We start from the raw sequence: 12,768 nt of genomic DNA, 5'->3' as shown, positions 1-12,768 counted from the left end.
TTAATACTACTACTACTTACAAGTTTCTTTATCTAAATTTACAATGAGTTTTTCATTTCAATATTTACATGAATAAAATGGTTTTTTTCCAGTACCTTACAGAAGAATTAAACTTTTAAGTTACTTTATTTTATAACGGTTCCTTTACTTCCTGAATTAGCATGGATTGATGACATGTAGGTCAGTTAATTAGTACATCATGCAATTAGTTTTCTTTTCTTTTTTTCTAATCTACTTTGATGGTTTAAATGATTAGTATTATTGTTCCTATATTTGAATATTTACATGATTATAGCATGTCCTGTCTTCCTCTTGAGATCTGCTGCTGCCTGAATCATATCTAAATTCTTTTGCTGTATCATCTGTAATCCATTTATATTTTTGTTTTCATGGCTAATTACTGTATGACCACTGCAACAATTCCTATCCACTGCGTCTGTAGAACAGTATATGATTCTTCAGCAAATAATGCTGATGAATGTCAATCGAGTTCTAGTCTTTCCACTTATGTTTGACCTTTAACACCTCTGGATCTTTGTTCTGTTCGAATAACTCATTATTACCATTGCAACGAGTGAATAACGGCTCTGATATCGCTGTTAACTCACTCCCACTATCTACTATTGTCTTAATAACAATGCCCTTGACTGTTACAAGAAGTATCGGACTTATCTCTGAAGTACTCTCGTCTTTGACTTTCAATTAATATGTCCTCAATTACTTCGTAATTTTACCGAAGTATGTGTGTTTATTCCGTCACAAATGGATGTTTATGGACATCCGTAATTGCGTCATTTTCCATCAACTTTTCATCAACATTTGATGGTCTCAATCGAGAGTTAGGGGAGAAGTGCTTCCCTTTTTAAAACTGTTTAACTGTAGTCTCGCTACTTCTAGATCAGCTTCTAAAGTAACCAATCTAGATATTAAATCCTCATTTTCACACCTTGATACTTCCTTTAAGTTTGTATCCCCGTCACACATCTGTGTAATCGTGTTTAGTTTGGATTTTAGAGCGTGGCAAGTATTCTGTAAGTGTGACAGAACTTCACACTAAAAATTCTAAGGAGTCATCAGTTTCTATGTTAAGTGTGTCTGTACTCGTACCCTCACTCAACTCGTTATCATATTTGTTATCTGCCACTGAGAGTTGAAGATTCAAATTTTCATCTGTGTCACCATTTATTCCGACGCTGTTTCCTGTGTCTGGTGTGATGATTACAGAGTCTCGATAATAATGCCGTACTATGTTCTCGGATGTGCCAAAACTGTATACCTTTGAATCTGATTTATCAGACTGTTCACATATTTTATTATCTGGTTCGTTTTCTGATCCAGACGAAATATTTGCCCTGTTCTTTTCCTCCCCATTATCGACTTGCTCTTCCGGATTTTGTTCGATTCCCTCAATCCACAACGCCTAAGACTCTTTCTGCTTTTCTTCCAAAGTTTTATGGAAGGATTTTAATAGATCTTGTAGCGTGTCAAACTTTTGATCAGGTGTACTTATCCGTACTTCTCTCTTTTTTTATGGCCTGTATTAGCCGTATTTTGTCGGTTAATCCTATCGTCTTGATCAATCGTAGCGTCACAGGTTACAGTAGGATATGTATTACTCTACTGAAAATCATTTTTCGTCTGTACAGAATCAAACATTTGCACCATATACATTAATGTTTCGTCATAATCAAATGGTTCATTATTAGGTAATGCTGGGAGTTCATACTCATCGTCTGTGTCAATCCAACCTATCTCGTCCCAACACTTCGGTTGTGACTTCCTCCCTATTTGTTGTATCTGTGCGGATACTTTCGATGATCTTCCTGTCGTTCCTGTTCCCAATTCCGACTCTTGTACGTTACACCTTAACCTATTTATTACTGCGGACGCCTTGCTATCTGTTTCTGCAAAATGTGTGTTATGTGCTTGAACTCCTGAGTACCTAACGTCAGTCAATCCTCACTCTTCCTTGGATTTGTAGACGTAATTCAACCTCCATCTGTGTAATTACCAGAAGTTTTTGCATGTGGCTACGTTCTCGCACCACTTCCCCATCTGCTTTCTCTCTATGGAGCTGGAGATCGCGGATTAAAGTCAGTCTGTCGGTTATCCGGAGTTCTCCAGTTTCCATTCCTGTTTTCGTCTATATTCCACCTGTTCCAGCCACTATTAAAACCATATCCATTACGCTGTGGTCCAGTGTTTCCACTACTCCCTTTTCCGTAATTATGCCCATTTTGTCCAAAATTCAATCCAGTACTGGCCTACCATCGCCACCATTATTGCTATTCTCCTTACTATTACGTGTTCTTTCAGAATTACTCTGTCCTGAATCGTAACGTCTTTGAGCGTCGTTTTCATACATGAATTCTACTTCTCTCAAAACATCTTTGAAAGTTTCTACATTATCGCCCCCACGTCCTATCAAGGTTTGTTGATACTTCATTGGCAGTTTCGTTTTGCATACTTGAATAAATTCTCCGTCGCTATAAAAGTTATCTAAGTAATGGTTCCTTTTAGCCATATTCTCAAAGAATTTGACTTGTTTTCTCACGCAAATTTTCAAATGAGACATTTTGTATTAAACTATGTTTTATTCTCGCCTGAGGCTCAGGTGATAAATATCTTGCTATAAAGGCAGCTCTAAACAAATCATAGGAATCGCAAGTTTTTGCTGTCTTCTGCACAGTTTCAGCAACACTTCCCTCCATATGTGCACAAATGAAATCTAACTTACGTTTCAATGGCTAATGTGTTGGTATCCCTACTTTAAATTGGTCAGTAGATGTGCGTGGATGGAGAATATTTGCATCTTCCTTATAGTGCTGGTATTTCCGCACTGAAGAAAGTGGTTATCATTAAAACCTCTCGCTTCTCTCTGTGATGTACCTTATGGGTTTTGAAGACTGGAATTCTGTCCTTGTTTTGCGTCGAATCTACGCAAACGTGTGTAACTTGGTTCATTCTCTGACATTTCTGCCGTAGAATCACTTGCAGATCTCATTGCGCAATATGCGTGCTCAACGCCCGCTACCGGCTCTGTATCTTAACGTGTAAGCAATTCTGGCTCGTTAGATGCCGTGCTGAAACCCGTCAATATTCGTCCGACAGGTTGTGGCGTTGCTTAACGCTTCTCTATGGTTTGACCAGCGTAGGTCACGCTTTGTGCTTGACGTTCTGAACCTTGCTGCAAACCACACTCTTGTATTCCCGATTGACCTCTTATTTTTTCTTGAACAAGTGGTCGCAATCCTCACTGTTCCCTACGGTTACCGTGATGTTCTGGCATACGCTGGTTTGGACTAATTTCCCGTTAGCGGTTTTCGGTTTCGGATTGGCATGCACACTTGCTTTTGCGTCTACGTCACACGTAATTTCGCGAATCCGTTCTGTCGTATTATCGGCAACTGTCGAGTTTGAAGTCTTCACAGTAGTATCTACCGACACTACAGTGGATTCTGTCGTCGTCTGTGACTCCTCAGTGACGCTTTCTACGTCACCACGACTTTCAATTGAACTTAAAACTTCCGATCCCAGCCGTTGAAATTGGTGTTCGTTTTTCTCTTGTATTTTTAGAATACAGGCATCGAATTTCTTTAATTCTGTTTTTGTCGTTCTTTTGTGAGACGTCGTCTCAACAATAACATGTTTCGCTTTCGTCGTCGCTTTGATGACAAAAGCTTCGACTTGTTGCTTAACCTTTTTGACTCTTTGTTGCGTACCTTCACCCAACGTAACCATGTTTGTTTGAACAATGTCAATGTCTGTTCTCAATTGTTTGTGCTCTGTAGTGAGCGTTTATACATCTACATCTACGTGATTACTCTGCTTTTCACAATTAAGTGCCTGGCAGAGGGTTCAAGCACCCACCTTTAAGCTATCTCTCTATCGTTCCACTCTCGAACGGCGCGCGTGAAAAACGAGCACTTAAATTTTTCTGTGCGAGCTCTGGTTTCTCTTATTTTATCGTGATGATCATTTCTCCCTATGCAGGTGGGTGCCAACAGAATGTTTTCACAATCGGAGGAGGAAACTAGTGATTGAAATTTCATGAGAAAATTGGAGATTGAAATTTCATGAGAAGATCCCGTCGCAACGAAAAACGCCTTTGTTTTAATGATTGGCACTCCAGTTCACGTATCATGTCTGTGGCATTATCTCTCCTATTTCGCTATAATACTCGTACAAAACGAGCTGCCCTTCTTCGTACTTTTTCGATGTCATCCGTCAGCCTCATCTAATATGGATCCCACACCGCACAGTAATACTCCAGAATCTGGCGGACAAGCGTGGTGTAAGCACTCTCTTAAGTAAACCTGTTGCACCTTCTAAGTGTTCCGCCAATAAATCGTAGTCTGTGGTTTGCTCTACCTACAACATTATCTATGTGATCGTTCTAATTTAGGTTATTTGTAATAGTAATCCATAAGTATTTAGTTGAATCTACGGCCTTCAGATTTGTGTGACTTATCGCGTAATCGAAATTTAGCGGATTTCTTTTAGGACTCATGTGAATAACTTCGCACTTTTCTTTATTCAGGGTTAATTGTCACTTTTCACACCACACAGACGTCTTATCTAAATCATTTTGTAATTCATTTTGGTCATCTGATGACTTTACAAGACCAGCATCATCTGCAAATATTCTAGGAGGGGTACTCAGATTGCCTCCTATGTCGTTAATATAGATCAGTAACAATAGAGGGCCTATAACACTTCCTTGGGGAACGCCGGATATTACTTTTATTTTACTCGTTGACTTTCCGTCTATTACTACGAAGTGTGACCCTGCTGACAGGAAATCACGAATCCAGTCGCAGAGCTGAGGTTATATTCCATAGGCGCACACTCTAGTTAACAGATGCTTGTGAGGAACGGTGTCGAAGGCCTTCTGAATATCTAAAAACATCGTGTCAATCTGACATCCCCTGTCGATAGCACTCATTACTTCATGAGTATAAAGAGCTAGTTGTCTTCCGCAAGAACGATATTTTCTGAATCAGTGCTGACAATGTGTCAATAAATCGTTTTCTTGGAGGTACTTCATAATGTTCGATTACGGTATATGTTCCAAAGCCCTACTGCAAATCGACGTTAGTGATATGGACCTGTAATTCAGCGGATTACTACTATTTCTCTTTTTGGGTATTGGTGTGACTTGAGCAACTTTCCAGTCTTTAGGTACGGGAGCTTCTGTGAGCGAGAGCGGTTGTATATTATTGCTAAATATGGAGCTACTGCATCTGCTTACTCTGAAAGGAACCTGAGTGGTATACCATCTGGACCTTGCCCTTATTAAGTGATTTAAGCAGCTTTGCTACACCGAGGATATCTACTTCTATGTTTCTCATCTTCGAAGTTGTTCTTGATTGGCTTCAAATGGCTCTGAGCACTATGGGTCGTAACTTCTGAGGTCATCAGTCCCCTAGAACTTAGAACTACTTAAACCTAACTAACCTAAGGACATCACACACAACCATGCTCGAGGCAGGATTCGAACCTGCGACCGTAGCGGTCGCGCGGTTCGAGACTGTATCGCCTAGAACCGCTCGACCACCCCGACCGGCGTTCTTGATTGGAAATCAGGAAGATTTATTTCGTCTTCTTTGGTGAAGGAGTTTCGGAAAACCGTGTTTAGTAACTCTGCTTTGGTGGCACTGTCATCAGTGACTTCAGCGTTGTTATCGCGCAGTGAAGGTATTGGTTGCGTCTTACCACTGGTGTGCTTTATATATGACCAGAATCTCTTTGGGTTGTCTGTCAGATTCCGAGACAGAGTTTCGTTGTGGAAATTATTAAAGGCATCTCGCATTGAAGCATGCGCTATATTTCGAACTTCTGTAAAACTTTGCTAATCTTCGGGATTTTGCGTTCTTTTAAATTTGGCGTGGTTTTTTCCTTGCTTCTGCAACAGCGATCTGACCCGTTTTGTGTACCATCGGGGATCAGTACCATCACTTAATAATTTATGTGGTATATATCTCTCAACTGCTGTTGATACTATCGCTTTGAAATCGTTCCACAACTTTTCTACGCTTACATGATCAGATCAGAAGGAGTGCAGACTGTCTCTTAAAAAGGCGCTAAGAGCAATTTTACCAGCTTTTTTAAATAGACATACTTTACGTTTCTTTTTGATGGTTGTAGGAGTTACGGTATTCAGCCTAGCAGCAACTGCCTTGTGGTCGCTAATCCCTGTATTCATCATGATACTCCCTGTTCGTCCAGGATTATTTGTTGCTGAGAGGTCAAGTATGCTTTCACAACCATTTACGCTTCGATTAGGCTCATGAACGAATTGTTCAAAGTAATTTTCTGAGAAAGCATTCAGTACATTTTCGGATGACGTTTTATGCCTGCCGCCGGCTTTAAACTTATAACTTTTCCAGAATATCGAGGGTAGATTGAAGTCGCCACCAACTAGAATTGTATGAGTGGGGTGCCTATTTGAAATGAGACTCATTTTCTTTGAACTGTTCAGCAAGTCGGGGGGGGGGGGGTGTCGGTAAAAAGATCCAAATAGTTTAGTCCTATTGTCAAGTATAGCTCTATCCATACTATTTCGCAGGAACTATCTACTTCAATTTCACTACAAGCCAAACTACTTCTAACAGCAATAAATACTCCACCACCAACTGTATTTAATCTGTCCTTTCTGAACACTGTTAGATCGTTTGAAAAAAATTCGGCTGAACATATGTCCGGCTCTAGCCAGCTTTCTGTACCTATAACTATTTGAACTTCAGTGCTTTCTATTAGGGCTTGGAGCTCTGGTTCTTTCCCAACACAGCTACGACAATTTACAACTACAATACCGATCGTTTCTACAACTACCTTACTGTGTTTTACGTGCCCCCTTTTAGACGGGCGCCATTTCTGTGGTTTCCTGAGACCCTCTAACCTAAAAAACAAAACAAAAAAACAGCCCAGTCCCTTCCAAACAGCTTCCGCTAGTCGTGTAGCCGCTTGCTGTGTGTAGTGGACTTCTGACCTATTAAGCGGAACCCGGAAACCCACCACCCAATGGCGTAAGTCAAGGAATTTGCAGCCTACACGGTCACAGAACCGCCTGAGCCTCTGATTCAGACCCTCCACTTGGCTCTGCACCAAAGGACCACAGTCTGTTCTGTCTACGATGCTGCGGATGGAGAGCTCCGCCTTAATCTTGCAAGTCTTTACTATTTCTGCTAGCCACCCAAAACCAGAGAGAATCTCCTCCGATCATAAGCGACACATGTCATTGGTACCGATATGCTCTACCACCTGCAGTTGGCTGCACCCTGTACTCTTCATGGCATCCGGAAGCACCCTTTCCACATCCGGAATGACTCCCCCTGGTATGCACACGGAGTGCACACTGGCTTCCTTCCCCTCCTTGGCAGCCATGTTCCTAAGGGGCCCTATTATGCGCCTAAGGTTGGAGTTCCCAACTACCAGCAAATCCAACCTCTCTGAATGCCCAGACCTTGCTGACCGAGAAGCTTCTTCTGGAACAGGGTGGACGACTGCATCTGGCTCAGAGACTTTGTCAACTACAGATAACGCCAGAAACCTGTTCATCAAACGAACTGGGGAGGCCCTGCGATTGGCCTGATGGAAAGTCCTTCGCTGCCTGCCAGACTTTGGAATGATCTCCCACTCGACTACAGGTGAGGGGTCAACCTCAGTGCAGGCAGTACACAGGGTGGCCACAACAGTGGATCTATTGGGGGACACATGGGTCGTGCTCGTCACTTTACGCATCCCCGCTTCCGACCTCCCACGGCGAAGCCCCTTGGCAGCAACCTCAAGGTGTGTGATGGAAGCCAACACTGCCTGCAGCTGTGAGCGAAGGGTCACTAACTCAGCTCGCATCTGTACACATCAATCACAGTGCCTACCCATTTCTGAACTCACTCCTGTTTGAAACTCGTAAAGATATGTAATAAACAAATGGTGTACTTGCCTTATGAGCAACAGGAACTCGCGGTGCTCTCTCACTGATGTTCTAACCGACACTAAGCTGTTCTAAGCAAAACAAACGAAAGCCTGTACGATACGAGGGTCGATACAATGGTCGATAGCAACGGTCGTACTGTACGCTACACTGTTTCTAAAATGAAATGAAAGGTTGCTCCTAGTAAGCACTCAAACACGCAATAAATTACAAAAATATACTAGTAACTACAAAGGTAACTGAAAAGATGTCACTCCTGTTTGAAGCTGGTAAAAATAAATAATTAACAAATGGTGTGCTCGCCTTTTTAGCAGCAGGAACCCGCAGTGCTCTCTCACTGACGGTCTAGCCATCTGGCTAATCGTGATTTGCGCTTCCTTAGCTTCAGTTTGTATTTGATCTAGTTGACCTTGAATATCATCACGCGTTTTTTTGTATTTCCTTCTTAGTTTCTTTCAGCCTCAGTGTTACGCGCTCTTCTAATTCTTTTTGCCCTTGTGTTATGCGCCCTTCTATACGCTTTTCTGATTCCTGAGGTTGTTGTAATAAACGCTGCAACATTCAAAACATGTTGATGTTTTCATCTACAGCATTTTCGCCAGTTGCCATCTGATGCAACCCTATCTCGCTATTCGTGAACCGTTTCCCTCACTTCCGAACAGAGTGTAGAAACACTAACACTCGTTCTTTCATGCAATTGCAAGCCTGTCTGATTCAATATGAATAAGTTTGGTTCAGTATGCTGCAAATCACTGTCTACAGACTCAGCGTCTGATTCATTAGCAACACCGTTCTCACGTCCACTCTTTGGACAATATTGAACATAACGTGTTGCATTTTCGGTCTCGTTCATTATTTCTGCGTGTTCTGTCTCGAGTTGTTCACGCTGATCTACCCATTGCGTGTCCAACTCGATCCTGTAAAGATCTTCCATGACTTCTCTTTGTCTTAATCTATTATTTTCTATCATTTTTGAGCGTTCCACTAAGCGTTGCGTCGGTGGTGTGAGTTTACTGCTGTAGCCTGTTGTGGGGTTGTGAACCACTGAGGGCTACGGCGAGGAAGAAGCCTCTCCGTCGTTTCTAGGTCCCCAGTTCCATACAATACAATACAATACAAACGACTATTCACGTTGGTGCGTAAAATGTATGAGTCTGAAGACATAACATATGACTTTCGGAAAAATATCATTCACACGATTCCGAAATCTGCAGAGCTGACAAGTACGAGAACTATCAAACAATCAGCTAAACAGCTCATGCATCCAAGTTGCTGGCAAGAATAATATACAGAAGACCTGAAAAGAAAATTGAGGCCGTGTTGCCTGCGCTTCAGTCTGGAACCGCACGACCGCTACGGTCGCAGGTTCGATTCCTGCCTCGGGCATGGATGTGTGTGATGTTCTTAGGTTAGTTAGGTTTAAGTAGTTTTAAGTTCTAGAGGACTGATGACCTCAGAAGTTGAGTACCATAGTACTCAGAGCCATTTGAACCCATTTGAGGACGTGTTAGATGATGATCAGTTTGGCTTTAGGAAAGTGAAATGTACTTTTCCTTCTTTTCCTGCTGTTGTTTATTTTGTAAGATTTGTGGTGGGTCTTAAACCAGCACTAGCGGGAAGTTGCGTCCCTGGCCGATATAACAGGGCAATATTTTGCCGACCCCAATACACCGCCAGATGAAAGTAGTATTACCTTTATCCTCTCTTCTCAGAGTAGTTTTTTGGTGGTTCGGATACTTCCGTGCCACCTCCCTGTCGATCCAACAGCGGTGAAGATTCCTGGAATGCTTCCGCAAGTTCTCTGTACTACGCTACTAAATAAGTAACCACACTTGTCAAAAACAGGGCTATATTTTGCCCAACATTTTCACTATTACTTTTAACAATGCAACTAACAATTACTACGGTAGTACCACTCTCTTGAGTACATTCAAAACGTCCGTACATTCGTACTGTAGGATCTGAGAGAAAAAAAACAGATAAACAATTAATGCTCTTCAAATGTTTATTACGCCCTTGTTGTTGAGTCGTTTACTCCATGGCTCTCGGACTCAGGCAGTTGCTGCAACAAGTCACAAATGACTCCTGGGCGACCGGTGGTTGTAATACCATTTTTACTGGGCCCCTTCTCGCCGGCTCCACCACTGCTCCACATTCACTGCATACAAGAAAGGAAAACACACAGTTTCCCTTTCCCACTACTTTTCTCCTTATTCAATTTACTCACTAGCATCTCTTGTCGACGGCTTTCCAATAGTGTGTTCGGATTTTTACAAATATCCCGAAACACTAGAAAAGGTTAAGGCGCCAGAGAGGATATTCTGATGTTGCGGTTGATAATGGAAGCAAGAGTGAAGAAAAATCAAGAGAAAGCTATAGAGAGAGACGGATAATATACAATATGTACGAGAGCCAAGAGGGGATAATGAGAGTGCACAACCAAGAACGATATGCTCGGATTAAAAATGTTGAAATTCAGGGCTGTATGTTTCGTCCCTTCTGTACAGTCTGTACATCGAAGAAGCAAAGATGAAAATAAAAGAAAGATTCAGGAGTGGAATTAAAATTCAAGGTGAAAGGATATCAAAAGGATTGAGAGTAAATTGAAGAAATATAAAAGTAATGGGCAGTAGCAGAAATGAGAACAGTGAGAAACTTAACATTAGGACTGATGGTCACAACTAGAAGTTAAGGAATTCCGGCCAAGAGAAATCTACTAGTATCAAACATAGGCCTTAATTTGAGAAAGAAATTCTGAGAATGTTCGTTTGGAGTACATCATTGTATGGTAGTCAAACATGGATTGTGGGAAAACAGGAACAGAAGAGAATCGAAACATTTGAGATGTGGTGCTATAGACGAATGCTGAAAATTAGGTGCACTGATAAGGTGAGGAATGAGGGGCTTCTGTGCAGAATCGGAGAGGAAAGGAGTAGGTGGAAAACGCTGAGAAGGAGAAGGGACAGGATCATAGGACATCTGTTAAGACATCAGGGAATGACTTCCATCGTTCTTGAGGGATCTGTAGGCGGCAAAAAACGTAGAGGAAGACAGAGACTGGAATGCATCCAGCAAATAATTGAGGACATGGATTGCAAGTGCTACTCCAGGATGAAGAGATTGGTAGTGTCGTTCAAATACTCTCTACGGCAATGGCTATGTAAGTTTCCGGAGATCACCCATCTTTTCCTGGTTTTGCGATGGTAACGAACGCTGTGTGTTTCTAGGCTGTTGGGTATTCTGCAGACTGCAGGACTATGTGGAAGAGAGGGGTTTGGCCGCAACCGAGTCGTGTAAGGTGTGAAAGGAGTCTATTGGGGTGCGCTTATATGTGGCACCCGAATATTATAATGATACTAATGTAAACTAAAATGAAACTATTATATTATAAATGATGTATGTCTATCGCTGACTGACTGAGCACGGCTGCAGAGCCAAAGACACTGATTCTGGTCTGAGATCGTAAAGTTGGAGTAAGCGAAAGCTTGACTGATAATTGGTAATAGTGAGTCATATGTTGAATAACCCCATAATGTACGTAAACAGATTTGATGTACAGGCTAGTTAGATATTTAGCTTTTGTAATGTTTCTAGGATTTGTTAACACAGGTATACGTAATTTGATGATTTGTCTTTATGCTTTTTAGTGCAGTTAGATAATACTTGCTGAACAATTCTCATTGTTTGTAACTACATCAGGAAAGATATGTGTTCATTGAGTAAAAAGGTTTAATTTTTTTGAGTAACGTAATTGCAATTGTCAGATGTTTTTAAAAGCCAAACTTAACTTCACTACTGAAAAAGTCAGTGTTAGTAATTCACTCAAACCACTACCGCCTCTCTGTCCAGGTCATATGTTTTTTTAAAGACATTCAGTTTTTCTGAAATGTTTTCATTTATCACCCAAAAGGATTTCATGTATATTTCAAAGTTTTGCGGCCAGCATTGCACACCGCTGAGCCTGTAGCTAGTATATTTTATTCTTCTTCATGAGAGAGCAGAATATAACGCCATCAGCCGTTGCTGCTTTAGAGGGAGGAGAATTTTATTTATTTGTTATGTGCACTGGGACCAAAGTAATCAGTTTCGATCATGGCCAGAGAACTCAGTACCTAAGGGGGTGAATGTATTTTGCAGTGACTGTATTTCTGTATTGGTATTGGGAGTTGCATTGCCCAACCAGCTTGTATAAAGTTTTTGCTAACAATAACACAGAGCAAGCACACCACTTGCAGTTACAACACGCTACACCATAACTCCAGTTCTGTATGCATTCCCAGTTCAGGCACTCAATCAATGAGTCCCAAAAGAAATTTTCTAAATAAGTTACACTTTCATTCAACGTATTCCAAAGAAATTTTTTAAAGAACGTTAGAGGCTTGCTCTACTGTGTGCGTCTCTGGTTGCTCACAGGACGCCACTGGAGCCTACAATATGAAACAAAAACACTTCTAGTGCTTCATACGGGCCGTCGGGTAGCACTAGCACGCAACTTAGTAAGCTACGTCGCGAGGGCAAGCTCTCCTGAACGCACGGAAGCTGAGATGAGCTGAGCTGGTAGTGACGGAACACCAGCTGCACGGTTGGGTTCTTCATCGTGGAGAGGGTGGAACCTAGTCGCCTGCCAGTCATCCTTTTCATTTCATCATAGCTGAGACACCTTCAGTCACCAGCAATGTACTTCGTGTACTCCTATTTAGGCGTGTCCCTGCGATTCTTTCTTTTCATCACAGTTAGATCTGCAGCATTTAGTAACCACTCATCTTGTAACAAGGGCTCAAACATCCTCTCGCTTCAATTCCTCAACCTCGTTACTAGGTTATTTCATATTC

This window comes from Schistocerca piceifrons, chromosome 8 (assembly GCF_021461385.2).
Source record: "Schistocerca piceifrons isolate TAMUIC-IGC-003096 chromosome 8, iqSchPice1.1, whole genome shotgun sequence".
NCBI lineage: Eukaryota > Metazoa > Arthropoda > Insecta > Orthoptera > Acrididae > Schistocerca > Schistocerca piceifrons.
The sequence above is the reverse complement of the archived record's forward strand: the minus strand, read 5'-3'. Positions refer to the sequence as shown.